Here is an 18,050-nt window from a genome sequence, read left to right on the forward strand (position 1 = left end):
AGAATTCTATCCAGCCTACTCTTGGCCAACCCATTTGCTTTGAACCACGTGTATTTTTTACCTACTATAGGCAGATCCAAAAGCATATTTGATTTTATGAACCTATTGAAACCATTAATCTCATATGTGTAGCCACTTGACATTTCTCCCCTACTACTAGCACCTTTTCTTTCCCTTCTACTTCTAATGGCATTAAAGTCCCCACAGATACACCAGACCAATACCTGAGATGTAGCTTTAATGTTGGTGAGTTCCTCCCAAAGCAGCTTCTTATCCCTTAAGGCACAAGCAGAGTAGACGTTCACGATAACACACTTTTGTGTAGTCTTAAGGTGCTAGCCAACAACAACAATAAATCCCTTACCCATGACATGACTTTTGTAACAGAAAGCTTCTTTATGCCACATAGACAACAAGCTTCCTCCTTCATTATCTCCTTCATTATGAATCCACCCTATTTTTTATCCCCCACAAAGCAAAGCATCTGGCATCAGAGAGAATCGTTGTTTTCGTTTCTTGCAGACATACAAATTTTGTCCCCACACTTGCAATTAATTGTTTCATATATCTAGCCTTAGTCCCTCCCCCTAAACCTCTTATATTCAAGTTAACAATCAACATAGATAACCTTTTGTGGCACCCTCCTCAAACTTCTTCACAAACTCGTCATCTCTCTCTTCCATACATTGGTATTCCTACACAACCTCTTCTTCGTCTCCTTGACAAGCTAGTCCCATATTTTTTCCCTACTCCCATAAAATTGGTCGCTCCTCCATAATTTCTGAGTCCCGAAAACGAGAATTGCAGTTATTTATATCCCTATCAGAGATGGTTGTTGCAAGGGATCCAGCTTTGTATGATAACGAGTTCCTTGCCTGGATGGACCTTGCACTTATTCTAACTGACCTCCGCAGATGGGTGCTAGGATCTCCCACTTCCCACATCCCTTTCGTCCTGCGTCGGCGTGGTGGGGACCCCTGCTCACTTCCTCCAACTGAGACTTCATCTGCTATTTTTTTCTGGCACGCTGCTCGGGTCGTGGCCTTGCTCCAATTGTCGTACCTCCTGCGAATCTGCCCGGGTTCCAGAGCCTGCACTTCTCTTCCCCACCTCACAGCGCAATGCACGACCCATGGGTGAGTGCTCTCCAACTCCCTCTTCCTCTTGGGCTAGAGAGTAATCCCGTCCATTGCTATATTGGGCCGTCAGACTTCCTTTTTGGCCCAACGCTACATTAGGTGCACATAGCGAATTGCTAAATTCCACCTCCATCACTAACTTGGCCATGTCATCCACTTGGTAGAGTTTATTACAAGCTAGTACTGACCCGTGGAAGGGGGTGCTCAGAAGCACAGCTTCTTCTGACAACTTGTGGGACACCCTTTCCTTAAGCGTGAGTCCCTTCTCATCTAATCTCTGACATTCAGTAGACCTTGATTTAGGTTCCTTAGCTACCAACCAATTTGTCGTACACTTTTTCTGATTACCTTCATCGGACACATATCCTCCAATTAGCTCACCTTCCACCACCGCCTCCCCTCCGATCACCTCCTCCTCACAGCTTCTCACTGAGCAAGTGGATTCCTCAACATACGTCTCCGACGAAGAGATACTGTCCGAGGAGCCAAGCCCATCATAGCAACACCTGCATCGACCTCTGCATCCGCAAGGGTTTCTTCCTCAATGAGAATACTGTATACTTGGCCATTGATTCTCATACCTTTCGCCAATCTTACATTGTGATTTTTTTGTACCCTGACTTGGAGTCTAGCATACTCAAGATTTTCCCATAGCAGGGTAGAGTTATCAATGGATACTAACGATGCTTTTTCACCCACCACTTTGGAGAAACAGTCTTTACTCCAGAGAATGATAGGAATGCCACAGCACCTTACCCATACAAATTTATGGCCTGCTACATGATTTTCCGTCCATGGGTCAATCCTGTCAAAAACACTATCAAACCATGCCTTGTTAAGCTTTGTTAGGTCCTCGAAGCTCTCCCCTACCCTTGGTGTGAGCATGGCCAACTTGTCTCCCAAGAAGGGTACCTTAATCATGCTCATACCGCCTTTCAGAAATTCTTCTTCTAACGGTTTGAAGTCAAACTCTTCATTGAACTGACCAATCGCACTGGACTTCATCCATGGTAGGATCACCTTTTGTGTTGAAATAATCGGTCCCTTCCATTCCTGCTGAGAACCTCCTTTAACTATTTCAGCAAAGGATTTATTCCCTTTTTTTTTCACGCAAACCTCTTTCCTCCTCACCCTCCCTTTTCCCCCTGCCTTTCAAAACCCCACTTTCTTGGCCCTGCCAGCGACTCGACGTTGGTTTCTTGTTTTCCCTTAGGGACGCCCCACTAGCATTGGGTTCAAATCTCTGATACTTCGGAATGTTTACATAGAGCTTCATATCCCCTATATAGATTTGGTCTAACTCTTTCTCCAACCTTACCGCATTTCCCACATCAAAGAAACGGACAACCCCAAAACGCCTTCCCCATTTATTTAGTCTTCGAGCAATGAAGACTTCTTTCACTCTTGCCCACTTTCGGAACACCTTGTGCATGTCCAGTTCTCCACACCCATTCGGGAAATTTGAGAAGAAGAAGGTTGTGTGGTCAAACTTAGGCTTATTTTGGTTCAGGCCGGCGTCATGGCCATCGTGTCTCTGTGCGGGACGAGCATCCCATTCCCATACATATCGCAGCTTCGACACAATTACACCATCATTCTGCTTAACATGATCATTTAGATTACATTTTTACTAGAGTAGGTAGATATTACCCACTCAAGTTGGTGAATATTATCTACGGACCTCAGTGGATAGGTAATACCTACACACTAAAATTGGTGTATATTACATACGAACTAGAGTTAGTGGGTATTACCTTCGTAATAGAGTTAATAGGTATTATCTATGGATTGAATTAGTATGTATTATCTACAGACTTAAGTTGGTATTATGCACCATTAACATTATAAAATTAATAATATTAATAATATTAATAATAATATTAATACTAATAAAAATAATAATAATAATATTAATATTAATATTAATAATATTATTATTATTATTAATATTATTAATATTATTATTATTATTAATATTAATAATAATAATAATAATAATATCTATAAAAAATTAGTAATATTAATGATATTAATTTTTTATTAATAATAATCATAGTATTAATACTAATAATAATAACAATAAAAAAAATAATTAATAATATTATTATTACTAATAATGTTAATAATGTTATTCAAATAATAACAATAATATCAATAATAATAATATTAATAATAATATTATTATTATTATTACTAATAATGTTATTAATTTAAATAACATTAATAATATGAGTGATATTAATAATATGAATAATATTAATAATATAAATCATATCAATAATATTAATAACATTAATAATGAATATTATTAATATTATTATTAATATTAATAATTATAATAAGCATAATAATAAGTATAATCATAAGTATAATAATAATCATCAGATGACCATAAAATTTGTTTGGTGTAGTGATTAAAGTTTTTTGGGTCACTCAAGGGACTTGAATTTGAGTTCCTCAATATGCAAGATTACTACAGATTTACCTACAGATTGAGGTGAGTGGGTATTACCTACAGACTTAGGTGGATGGATATTACCTATGAACTGATGTTGGTGGGTATTACCTACTGAGGTTGGTGGATCACTACAAGAAAATCATTATATAGAAACTAATTTTAGAAACCAAAATAATTAGTTACTATTTGACTAAATTAGAGACCATTTTATAAACTAAAAAAATTATTAGTATCTAAATTAGTTTATATTATTATTAAAAAATTATAAAATGGTTTTTAAATTGGTATTTAATCATTAGTTACCAAGGTTTTAACTACTTACTACTTTATATTCTAAATTAGACTTTATTAGTCTTTTATAGAATAATTTAGAATCTAAAATATTAGTAGTTAAAACTTATGTAGCTAATTTAGATACCAATTTAGAAACCATTTTAAATTTTTATTAATAATAAAAATCACTTTAGATATGAATAATTTTTAGTCTCTAAATTAGTCTCTAATCTAGTAATCTAGTCAATATAGTGACTAATTATTATTTTTCTCTAAATTTAATTATTATTTAATGATTTTCTTGTAGTCGATATTATCTACGGAATGAGATTGATAGATATTACATACGAAATGAGGTACAAACACATTGTCCGTAGATAAATTACCTGCAATACTCAGCTTAAGAAGATAATCACTATTTTCATGATACATATTATTAACCTTCAAATCACCATTCTTGAGAATTATTAACCTTCAAGCCACCATTCTTGAGAAGGGAACAAATTGTAGTCCAGTTAACATATTGTTAACCAGTTAAATTCTACTCATCATACTAAAATATTACTCTTTTCGAGAAATAAGTTTTAACTTGACTTTATCAGAAAAAGTTTTAAAAATCTAACCATGAGAACACCAACGAGAATAGAAAGCCCTAAATAGTTAAGGACAAGGAACCATCACTGCATAGAGATGCCCTTACCACATTTTTTTTTTTTTGACTTGTGTGGAATACTTAAAAGCTTACTAGGAATCTTGGTTTGTGTGGAAAAGTTAAAAGCGTATTATTAGGAATGTTGTGCATCGATGATTCAAAAGGATCACATGTTCTTAAGTGGACTGGGGTTTGTTTAAACCCTCCTTCAAAAAAGAATTTTTTATTTAGAACTAGAATAGTCTTCTTAACTCATGTGATGTCTTTTATTTGCGTGCAATAATGCACAATAATGTTATTTTCAACTTTTTTGTTTATTGCAGTCTCAAATCTAAAAGAAACGAAATTGGATCGAGAGACAACCTTGTCATGTGTTTCTAGATGATAATTATTCCCTTCACCTGAAGTTTCCAAGTCACTCATTTGCTGTTGAATTGAGAAACCCACAAGTGTTAATATTTAGGGTTTACATTTTCATATAGAAGAATCATTTATATTTGAAAACAATAAACTATTAGTTTCTATATAACGTTTTGGTTTTCATTGAAGAATTAACTTGTGTGGATGAATATTTTATTTTAATAGATGAAGTCTTTTTATGTTATGTACTTGAGTTTATATAATTTTATATTATTAGTTTAAATGATAAGTTCAAAATATTTTTTTTTTCTTCTTTTAATAATATTTTTTTATTTAGTAAAAGATGATTGTTAATATTTGAAGTCAATCTAACTAAAATGTCAAGTTTGATAGTGATGTCTAACCTGATAACTTTTATAAAAAATAAATTTAAAAATATACATAAATTTACTAAAAAGATAATAATAAATTTAATTGTTATGAATGAAAACGTGAAAATATATTGGGATTGATTATTAAAAGCAATTTGAAATGTAAAGTTAACAATGATAAATAAATTATCTATAAATTTATATGTTAGTAATTTATTTGTAGGTAAATTCGTAGCTAACTTATATAAGGGTTTTAAATTTGTAGGTAATTGTTACTTACATTACCTACATATTTATTTTGTATATAATCATATGTAACTAAGTTTTACCTAAGAATTTTTTTTTAATAGTAAGTAATACTCAAATGGTTCTACTATATATTTCAACAAATATTGTTTTAGTGATATAAGTATACAATGTCAGTGATAACAAATTTTTATTAAGTGGGTTTTTTCAAAATATTTTTTAATTTGTCACTTCTAGCTTACAAATAGTAGTGTTAGATTAAATTCAATAGATCATTTGTTTGGTTTTGATTGTGTTTAAATAACTAAATGTATAACATGTTTTGGTATACCATATCATATTAGACACAAAAGTATCAAGTCTAACCCAATAAAAGCGAATTGTGTGGTTAGACAGGTGCAAATGAATATACTTAGTCAAATATACTGATAAGTTTTTGCTTGAACAAATGTAAATGAATATACTTAGTGAAATAAGCTTTTCTTGAACAGACAATAAGTATAACTTGTCCTACAAACGCAACCCTTAAGCATTACACGTCAAACTCTAATAAATGTTCATTTTATGCTTGCAGAGATTGTACACTTCTATATTCTTTCAAGAAAGATCTCGCAACGTATTGTCAACATCAAAATCTCTTGAAGAACATATTGGAAGTTACTTCGTGAAAAAATATTTTTGGAAATGTAAGATGTTAGTGTTGTGGAATAAATTAGTTGGGTCAGGCTTTGCACTTTCATCAAAAGGTGGAGAGAAGCTACTTGTCCAAGCTTGTGAAGTTCTGTCATGTTCCAAAGGTGTTGCCAAAGAAGTCGCATGCATTCAATGTTAAGTCAAGAGCATTTAATGCATCTCGTGACTTCAAACCATGCTTAGACACAAGAAGTAGTAGTAGAAGAAAACTCTCACAATGAGTACAAAGGATTTGAAACCAATTTTCTTCTTCTCAAGCTCTAGGAAGAAGGAAGGTCGATGAAATGTCTTGCAATAAGAACGAGCACAAGATCTTAAGTTATCCTTAGCCTTTGTAGTTTTGAGGAAGGAAATTGTTCGTGTTTAAATAGAAAACTAGTAGAGTGATTAAACCTTGTATTCATTGTAAAATGCTACCTCTCTGTCTTGTAAGCAAAAACTTTGTGATCTTTTAGATCACTTGAATCTTTTGCCAAACCTAAGGAGTAGTTTCTTTTCAAACAATACTCGTGTTTAGTCAAAAGTGATTGGAGCCTAAAGAATAGTCAATGTCTTAGCCATGAGTAGTTGTGTTCCAAACAATACTTAATATGTTAGTTAGGAGTGACTGAGGTTCAAACAATACTCAATTTTTAACCAGCAGTCTTTTTTTTTTCAAATAATACTTGATTTTTTAGCAAGGAATGAACGTGTGTTCAAATAATACTCAATTTATTTTAGTCATTAGTAATTGAGGTGTAAATAATACTCGTTTGTATCATCATAACACTAGTTTGCTTATTGAAACTCGATTTGTTAGTCGAGAAATGGACATAGTCTGTTGTTTACAGACAAACTAGTAATTCCTTTTGTAAATATTTCTTATCTCTTATCTTCTAATAACTTCACTTGACTTAAAGAAAAAAAGTCTTGATAAAAATAAGTTTTGAAAAGAAATTAACAGTTACTCTTAAATGTGCCTTTCTAGATCTTCATTAGACGACATTCTTAAGAAAACTACTTTGAAAAATAATCTATTAACATGTATTAGTCAAAGCTTTGCAAAGATTCAAAATTTTTTGAAACGCTACTCAATCATTTCTTCTTATTGGTTCAGTAGTCTTTTGAATGAGGTTGAATGTGTCCTTTTATAAATATATCTTAAACATAATCGTTGGACCTTGTAAATCAGTTATGTGTTCTCTAAATGTTAGGTAGGCACGTGTAGAATTTTTTTTGGATACTTATACAAAGTTAGCAACTTTATAGAAATGTTGGTCTTAAAATACATTAAAACATGTTTTTGTGTGTGTAAATGATCAAACAAAGATCGTCATTGATACAAAGCAGGTTCCTTCTATGAGAGTTTTTCTAAAATCAAGTTGGTTAACCTCCGTCGTCCTTATACGTTAATCCATTTGTCCATGTACTTTTAAAATTAATTTTTCTATCTAAGCTTATATTTTAAGGAATTATTTTTAAACAATTTTATTTAAAATTAAAAAATAAAAATAAAAATATTAATGGACATGTATATCTATGAATATAAAACATTCATGATATACTTTTTGTAGATAATAGACAAGTAACACAAAGTTATAAAATTTATTATAAAAAAATTATTAAATAAAAACTGATTTTAGAGACTAAAAATAATTATTTGTTATATTGATTAAATTATATATTATTTCAAAAATTAAAAAAAATTATTAGTATTTAAAGTAGTTTCTTTTAAATTAATATTTAATTAGTTACTAATGTTGTTTTAGCTATTAATTAGATAAAAATTTAAAAATATTCATGAATAATAAAAACTATTTTAAATATAAATAACTCTTTTTAAATCTTTAAAATAATATTTAATTAAATTAATATAATAAATCATTTTTTAAAATTTTTAAAATTAATTTTTATTTAATAATTTTGTAGAAGTGTATATCTTTTGATGGAATAAATAGCACATATGTAACCTATTATCATCCTTTATCCATGCACTTGGATCTTCAAACATTTAAAATATGTTTTGTCTATTTTTAGTAGCCCATTTTTAAGTAGGTTACATGATAGTCAAATACAAGTTTTTGTGGTATGTAAGATCAAATTTAGAAAATATATTTTAGCTTGTTATATTTGAGATTTGTACAGTTGATAAACTTTCTTTGCTTACAGCACTTCTTCAAATTTAATTATATCTATTAATATTGAAAGATATTTATAAGATTTGTGATATTAAACACTAGATTGTGACTATTGAACCGAACGAGTCTAACATCTTTTTTATGTAGTTTTTAATCATAAAATTAAAACAAACGTCAGTGTTCAAAATACCTTATCTCCTGTGCTACCTAATTCAAAACTAGAGCAAAATATAAAAATAACTACTATTTATTAAATGTAGCTTTACAAACAGATATAATCTTTTAAAATATCGTGATGCAATTATTTGTAATACTCATTCATAATCCATCACTTTGATTTACAAATTATGCAAAGTAACCCTGACATCATTATAGGATGAAACTAAAACTGGCCGAGCCCTAAGTCCATAGCGACAAAAACATAAATTAAATGTACAAATCATGCACACGAAGCTGTCACACCTACGTAGTACCTTCCTTGTTAAGTTTCTCAAGTTTCCTTTGTCATCATCATTAATCAATTATATTTATTATATGAATATCGTTTTCGAGGCTCAATTAAAGAAAAAAACAGTGCTACATTTTCATAGGAGAAATTTGAGGCTGTTCCTGTCACTATTTGAAGCTGTTGTTGCCATTCCCTTCACTCAAACTTCTGATGTAATTTCGTGTGACAATAGACATATGTGCATCCCTGGATGCTTCCTTGCATTACCTTCTTTATCAATCTATCACTTTATCCAACATATCCTATTTTATATTTTTGTGTCACAGTTTTCCTCTTATGTCCTGTTCATTTTTCACAAATAACAGAACGTTCTAGAACCACTGTTTTCTAAAACAACAAAATTACCATAACTTTCTACTGTGTGACTATCTATGTAGTTTATTCTTTTTTATGCATCATGGTGGTTTTTTTCTAATAGTAATCTTTGATGATGGTTTTGATCTTTGGTTCATGTTTATACCGTTTAACAATAAACGTTTTGTAAGAATTTGGATAAGAACCCATTTATTTCACTAAACCAAAAAAGCAAAATTAGCTGCAAAAGAAAGTGAAGGTGATGTTAACGTTAAATAGTGTATATTAAATCTTCATTATTAAAAAAAAATAATAATAAAGTGTGGATTATATGAACATGAACTAAAAAAAAATTGCATGAGTCAAATAATCACAATTAAAACTATAAATAATAAATAATAATAAAAATTTAAATTTTTTTTTAGGTTAAGTCCACGCAAACATAATATATATATTTTTAAATTAAATTTAAATATGTAATAAAATTATGAAGGTTGAGCTCACGGTTATTTAAAAATTGTGTGGTCAATCCGTTTATTAAACTCACACTTATTTAAAAATTGTGTGGTCAATCAGTTCACTAAGTCCACTTTTTTTTAAATAAATAATATAAAATATAATTTTGTGTGGACGGCTAAGCCTAGGCTTGTTTAAAAATTATGTGACCAATATGTAAACTAAAGACACGCTTTTTTAAATAAACAATATAAAATATAATTTTGTGTGGGAAGCAAATACGCAAAAAAAACACACCATTTGTATCCCACGCACCTGCCACTATTTTTATATCGAACATATTAGCTTTCAAATTTTAATGATAACTACACTTTTGCATCCATTTATTATATCTAGTGTCCCTTTTTTATCCATCATAATAAACATATTTTTTTTTTTTGTAGTGTTTGTGTTTACCAAACAAATATTTTAGATTTATAAACTTGTTTAAAAGAATTTATAATCTTGACTATTTAAAGAACTAAATATATTTTCATTCTCACAAAATTTCCAAATTCTGTACTTGATCTTTAATAAATATTTTCTTCACATTTAATCTATAAATTATGTTATTACATTACTTATATAGACATAATATGTCATTATACGATAAAAAAAACATATTGACATTATGAAAGAAAAAATTAAATATGAAAAGAAATATTTTAATATCATTTAAAAAAAAGTCGATAAAACTAAAGCAATAAAATATTTAAAAAATTTAAAAAAAAAATAACTTTTAAATTTTATTATTTACTTGCGATTTTATTAAATTGACATTATATTAAAAAAAGAGAATTATATTATATTTTTCGTCGGTTTTAAAACTCACTGAAGAATTTATTTTTTTTCATGTGCAACTAGCTGGTTAGTTCTTTTTGAAGTCGTTTTTTTATCTTCCTCTAAGTTATTTTTATTTTCTGTAAATAACTTCTGTTTTCGTAATTCTTTTTCCTATGTTCTTAAGTTGTTTTTCACTTTCCGTAAATCGTTTAAAAATTCGTTTTTCCTTTAAAGTGAGTTTATTGTAAACCTTAACTTGAATTTCTATTTTTTGACTATATTCTTTAATATCAAGTTCCTCTCATTAATCGATCGTTTCGGATAAATATTTGAACTATAACTTTAATTTCTTTTAAATCGTAATGTGAATATTAAATTTTATTTGATGTTTATTTTGCGCAAAGCAAATTTTAGGCGAGATTGAATATTGTTTTGCTTATTATTGATTTCGTTGCCCCTGATTATCAATGAAGATATATAATGATACTTAGTTCATGGTGCTTTTGACTGGAATTATTTGATTGTTTGATATGCAGGTTTTTTTTTATTGATAATAATAATAAATAAATATGAACCACTTTAGTCGTGATGTAACCCTTATGCATGAAGTCAACCATAACCTCTCTTGCTAGACTTACTCTTATGTCTACCTATATAGAACTCTCCTAACTAACCCAGAGGAGGACACCTGAGGTAAAAAATCATACAACTTAAATGAATACATCATGAAATCATCTTCATACAAACCAACAGATCTATGCACCAATCAGAAAAGGAAAAATGCGCAGACTGTGACTTGGATGTAACCCATGACCAAACCTTTAATTGAACCAAAGCAAAAGCTTCCAGTACATCTACTACTCCCTTTAAAGATTATCTTGTTTCTATGCTTCCAAACCTCGTTGACTATTGTGATCCAAATCACTCCCCAAACCCCATTCACCGAAGCAGACGCATTGCTCATCCTAAACTGGGAAAAATTTAACAATGGGACATTGTGAAACACACTCTGCACGCTCAACCATGAACAACAATGGTTCCACAATATCCAAGCAACTCTGCACTCAAAGAACAAATGGGTACTAGTCTTCTCCTCGATCCCACAAAGACTACACGTGGAACTTGCAACTGTGATCTCGCACCTTTCCAGGTTAGCCTTAGTGGCTAACTTGTTTTCCAACATCCTCCAAGCCGTAACTAAAGCAGTAGGTACGACTTTACTCTTCCAAAACTTTTTAAACACCGTCCCATTCTCCCCTACTCCATCCTCCCTTAGATAGAGGTATGATGATTTAACCGTGTACCCGAGCTCTTCTCCTTCCTTCCACACCCACTTGTCCTCCTTATCCAAGTCTAAATTCACACCTTGGACTTCCTGAAAAATTTGTTCAGCTATTTGCTTCTCCCATTCAAATAGATTCCTTCTCCAAACGAAATTCCAAATCCATTTTCTGTTGTTTCATCCCCCGAATGTTGTCATTGCAGAAGCTTTTGACACATCCAGGGAATACAACCTCAGGAAAATCATCTTCAAGGCCCCTATCCCCACCCAATTTTCTTCCCAGAACAAAATTTCCTTCCCAATTCCCACCTTCCAAATTAAGGCTTCTTCGAAATTCCGGCCCCAACCCTCCAAGCTGCAAACCTCCCTCAAATCTTTCCACCAAAGAGAGTCATTATTGTCTTTCCCTCCCTCTCTCAGACTTCTCCACCCCCCGTACATGGAATCAAGAATTTCCTTCCACAAACCACTCTTGTCCGACCCCAACCACCATACCCATTTACCGAGTAACGCCAAGTTGAAAGTCCTTAAGTCTATAATCCCATGACCCCCGATCTCACGAGCTGCACACACCTTTTTTCAAGATGCCCAAGCGACCTTTCTTCCATTGGATCCCCACCTCCATAGGAAATTCCTTTGGGTTTTCACGAGCTCGTTTGCCACCACCACCGACATTTTCAATAAAGATAGATAAAACAATGGAATAGTAGACAATGTTGAATTTATCAAGCAAATCCTCCCTGTCAAAGACAAGAATCTTCCTTTCCACCTGCTTAATCTTTTCTTCATTCTGACAACCACTCCATCCCAAAAGGCCCTTCTCTTATGGCTCCTTCCTACCGACAAACCCAAGTATAGAAAAGGGGTTACCATCACTTCACACTTAAGAATCGCCGCGAAGCACTGAATCATTATCTGCTCGACCCCAAACCACCTATCTTGCTCTTCATAAAGTTCACCTTGAGCCCAGAAGAGAGTTCAAAGCAATTCAAATTCACCTTTATATTGAAGACACTTTTGACATTTGCTTCACAAAAAATAAAGTATCATCAGCGTACTGCAACATGTTTACCTTCACTTTCTCCCTACCAATCTCCAAACTATCAATCAGTTTCTTCCCGACCGCCATCCTAGACACTCCCGCCAAACCTTCTGTCGCAATAAGAAACAAAGACGGAGCTAGTGGATCACCCTGTCGAAGTCCTTTTTTTGGTAAGTGTTGATTTTGGCTTAATCCCAAGTCCCACATCGGTGGGTTCATTGTTTGGGAAGGAGGTTTGAGGGTTATAAATTAACATCTCCTCCTTCACTGTTAAATATCCCAATTTGTAATATCTTCTCCCATAATAATAAAAGTGAGTTGTTTTTGTTGTGCTCGAAGATTAGGCTAAATTAGCCGAACTCTGTTAACAATTTTTTGGTGTGTTTTTTCCTCTTTATCTCTTTTATTATTCCGCTTTATTTATTCAATATTATTTGTCGGGTAGCTCTGTTAGGGTTCTGTTTTAGTGGGAAAATTACTCGTTTTTCCCAACAAGTGGTATCAAGAGCCGAAGGTTCGCCCTTGGGTTGTTTGAAATTATTTGTAATATTGAATATTATATTTTGAGTTTGTAATGGCAAATCAAGAAGAAAAAACGAAGGATGTATCTAGAGTGTCGGGTACCTCGTCATCATGGTCGAGGTTCCCGGTGTCCACTTTGAAATTGGCGGTGGAAATATTTGATGGCACTAGGCATTTTAGCATGTGGCAAGGAGAGGTCTTGGACTCTCTTTTTCAGCAGGGTCTTGATATTGCTATTGAAGGAGAGAAACCAAAAGAGGTAGAGGAGAAATACTGGAGCATCATCAACCGTTTGGCATGCAGAACTATTCGATCCTGCCTGTCCAGAGAGCAGAAGTATGTTGTAAAAAACGAGACTTCTGCACACAAACTGTGGAAGGCATTGGAGGACAAGTTTTTAAAGAAGAGTAGTCAGAACAAGCTCCTGATGAAGAAAAGGTTGTTCCAATTTGACTACCAACAAGGTACTACTATGAATGCACACATCACTATGTTTAATCAATTAGTAGCAGACCTGTTGAATTTAGATGTGAAGTTTGAGGATGAGGATTTGGCTTTGATGTTGTTATCATCTCTTCCTGATGAATTTGAACATTTGGAGACTACGCTCCTTCACGGGAAGGAGAATGTGTCGTTAGATGTTGTTTGTTCTGCTTTATATAGTCATGAATTGAGAAAGCAGGATAAGATGAAAACCAAATCAACGACATCAGAAGAAGCATTGGTGGCAAGAGGTTGTCAGCAAAGCCAAACAAAGGGGAGAAGAGGGAGGTCTAAGTCTAAAGGTTGAGCCGTTGCCAAAGATGAGTGTGCTTTCTGTCATGAGAAAGGACACTGGAAGAAAGACTGTCCAAAACTGCAGAAGAAAGGGAAGGCTCCACAAGATGCAAATGTTGCAGAATGCAAAAGTGATGTGGAATTAAATATCTCTTTAATTGTCTCGCTTTCAGCATCATCGTATCCAGATGAGTGGATATTGGATTCAGGTTGTACTTATCATATGTGTCCCATTCAGGATTAATTCTTTGAATTTCAAGAACTTGATGGCGAGGTTATTTACATGGGTAATGATAATCCATGTAAGACAGCTAGGATAGGTTCAATCAAGCTGCGGAATCATGATGGATCCACCAGAATTTTGCGGGATGTACGGTACGTGCCAAAGTTGAAGAAGAATCTCATCTCATTGGGGGCTTTAGAATCTAAAGGCCTAGTTGTGACAATGCGAGATGGAATTCTTAAAGCAACTTCAGAAGCACTGGTGATGTTGAAAGGCATGAGGAAGAACAATTTGTATTACTACCAAGGTAATACAGTGGTGGGGACAGTAGCGGCAGCAACTTCTAGCTCTAAGAAGGATGCTAAGGCAACGAAGTTGTGGCATATGAGGTTAGGACATGCTGGAGAGAAATCCTTGCAAATTCTTACCAAGCAGGGATTGTTGAAAGGTACGAAGGCTTGCAAACTTGAATTTTGTGAGCATTGTGTTCTGGGAAAACAACGAAGACTGAAGTTGCACTGCAATTCACAATACCAAGGGTATTCTGGATTATGTGCATTCAGATGTGTGGGGACCTGCCAAGACTCCGTCAATCAGAGGTAGACATTATTTTGTCACTTTTGTGGATGATTTCTCCAGGAGAGTTTGGGTGTTTAATATGAAGAACAAAAATGATGTGCTTGAAATTTTCCTTAAGTGGAAAGCTCAAGTTGAAAACCAGACAGGAAGGAAGATTAAGGTTCTCCGAACAGACAATGGAGGAGAATACAAGAGTGATTCGTTCCTGAAGGTATGCCAAGATTGTGGCATAGTTCGACACTTCACTGTTAGAAAAACACTACATCAGAATGGGGTGTCGGAGCGTATGAACAAGAAACTTGTGGAGAAAGTTCGTTGTATGTTGTCTAATGCTGAGTTAGGCAGAGAGTTTTGGGCTGAGGTTGTGACATACGCTCAACATCTCGTCAATCGTTTGCCATCATCTACTATAGATTGCAAAACCCCGTTAAAGGTATGGTCTAGAAAACCTGCAACTAATTATGATTATTTGCATGTTTTTTGTTCTATTGCATATTATCATGTGATTGAATCAAAGTTGGATCCACGGGCAAATAATGCTCTTTTCATGGGCTTTAGTCCTGGAGTGAAGGGATACCGTTTGTGGTGTCTAGAGGCAAAGAAGATGATTATCTGCAGGGATGTTACCTTTGATCAATCTGCCATGTTAAAGAAGGTAAATCCAGAAGGAGCTGACAGTACTCCGCAACAAGTGGAGTGTGCCCGGAAGCAAGTGGAGTTTGAGTAGACAGTGGTGATCCCAACACGAAATACTACAAGTGACTCTCCTATGGCAGAAGAAGAGTCAGATGAGGAAGAGGTTCCTACCCAAGAATCTCAACAGCAATCAGCGCCAATTGCAATTAGAAGACAGAGACGAGATATTCAGAAGCCTGCTCGTTTCATGGATATGGTTGCCTATGCACTTCTAGTTGTTGATGACATTCCATCCACTTACCCAGAAGCCATTCTGAGTTCAGAGAGTGGTAATTGGGCAGGTGCGATGGAAGAGGAGATGCAGTCTTTGAACAAGAACAAGACGTGGAAGCAGGTACAATTACCAAAAGGTAAGAAGACAATTGGGTGCAAATGGGTATTTACAAAGAAAGAAGGATTTCCTAATAAAGAAGATGTTCGCTACAAGGCAAGGTTGGTTGCTAAAGGCTTTGCTCAGAGGGAAGGAATTGATTATAATGAGGTATTTTCTCCAATTGTTAAACATTCCTCCATTCGAATTTTGTTGGCCTTGGTAGCACAGTTGAATTTGGAGCTAGCTCAACTTGATGTAAAGACCGCGTTCCTACACGATGATTTTATGGAGGAAATCTATATGACTCAACCAAAAGGATACAAGGTTGTTGGTCTAGAAGATTGGGTTTGTAAACTTAGCAAATCGTTGTACGGACTAAAACAATCTCCAAGGCAGTGGTACAAACGATTTGATAAGTTCATGAAAGATCAAAAGTACAAGAGAAGCAAATATGATCATTGTGTGTATTTGCGCAAACTTGAAGATGGTTCCTACATTTACTTACTCTTATATGTTGATGATATGCTGATTGCAGCAAAGAGCCAAGTTGAGATTGGCAGGTTAAAGGCTCAGTTGAGTAAAGAGTTCAAGATGAAGGATTTGGGGGAAGCCAAGAAGATTCTCGGCATGGAGATAAACAGGGATAGAGAGAGGGGAAAACTTTGGTTGTCACAGAAGCAGTATTTGCAGAAGGTACTACAACGTTTTGGTATACACAAAGATACAAAACCTGTAAGTACCCCACTTGCTCCTCATTTGAAATTGAGTAGCCGTTTATCTCCGACGACTGATGAAGAACGAGAATACATGGCGAAAGTCCCATATGCAAATGCAGTTGGAAGCTTGATGTATGCAATGGTGTGTACGAGACTAGATATTTCACAGGCTGTGAGTGTTGTTAGCAGGTACATGCATGATCCGGGCAAGGGTCATTGGCAAGCTGTGAGATGGATTCTACGGTACCTCCAAAATACCTTAGATGTTGGATTGGCATTTGAGCAAGATGAATCACTTGGTCAATGCATAGTTGGATATTGTGATTCTGATTATGCAGGTGATTTGGATAAGCAACGGTCTACAACTGGCTATTTGTTCACTTTAGCAAAAGCGCCAGTTAGTTGGAAGTCTACCTTGCAGTCTACGGTGGCTTTGTCTACGACAGAGGCAGAGTATATGACGATTACAGAGGCTGTGAAGGAAGCAATTTGGCTTCATGGGTTGCTTAAAGACTTGGGAGTTGGTCAGAAACAACTTGAGTTATATTCTGACAGTCAGAGTGCTATTCATTTAGCAAAGAATCAAGTTTTTCATGCACGGACGAAGCACATTGATGTTCGTTATCACTTTGTCCGTGAGATTCTCGAAGAATAGGAGATTGTTCTCCAGAAGATTCACACTACGGAGAATCCTGCAGATATGCTCACCAAGGTGGTTACAAGGGCCAAGTTTGAACATTGTTTAGACTTGGTTAATATCTTGCACATTTGAAGTTGGCGCCCGGAGGCGCAAATTTGAAGCACTGCAAAGTTTGTTTTTATTATGTTTTGAGAAGATTTGTATTAGTTGGGACTTGAAATTAAGCCAAGGTGGAGATTTGTTGATTTTGGCTTAATCCCAAGTCCCACATCGGTGGGTTCATTGTTTGGGAAGGAGGTTTGAGGGTTATAAATTAACATCTCCTCCTTCACTGTTAAATATCCCAATTTGTAATATCTTCTCCCATAATAATAAAAGTGAATTGTTTTTGCTGTGCTCGGAGATTAGGCTAAATTGGCCGAACTCCGTTAACAATTTTCTGGTGTGTTTTTTCCTCTTTATCTCTTTTATTATTCCGCTTTATTTATTCAATATTATTTGTCAGGTAGCTCTGTTAGGGTTCTGTTTTAGTGGGAAAATTACCCGTTTTTCCCAACAGTAAGAACTCCTTAGTCGGGTTACCATTCACAAGAACAGATACGGAAGCTGATTCTAAACATCCTTTATCTAATGAATCCATTTACCGCAGAAGCCAACCTTTTCTAACATATAATAAATGAACTCCCATCTTACAGAATCATACGTCTTCTCAAAATCCACTTTGAAGAAAACACACATTTTTTTCGTTCTTTTCATCTCATCCAAAATTTCGTTGGCAACTAACACACTATCCAACAAACCCCTCTCCTCGAGAAAAACAGATTGTCTGACGTCAATTACTTTACTAATCACTTTTTTCATACGTAATGAG

Source organism: Phaseolus vulgaris, chromosome 1 (genome assembly GCF_051622355.1).
Source record: "Phaseolus vulgaris cultivar YP4 chromosome 1, ASM5162235v1, whole genome shotgun sequence".
In the NCBI taxonomy this organism is placed as follows: domain Eukaryota; kingdom Viridiplantae; phylum Streptophyta; class Magnoliopsida; order Fabales; family Fabaceae; genus Phaseolus; species Phaseolus vulgaris.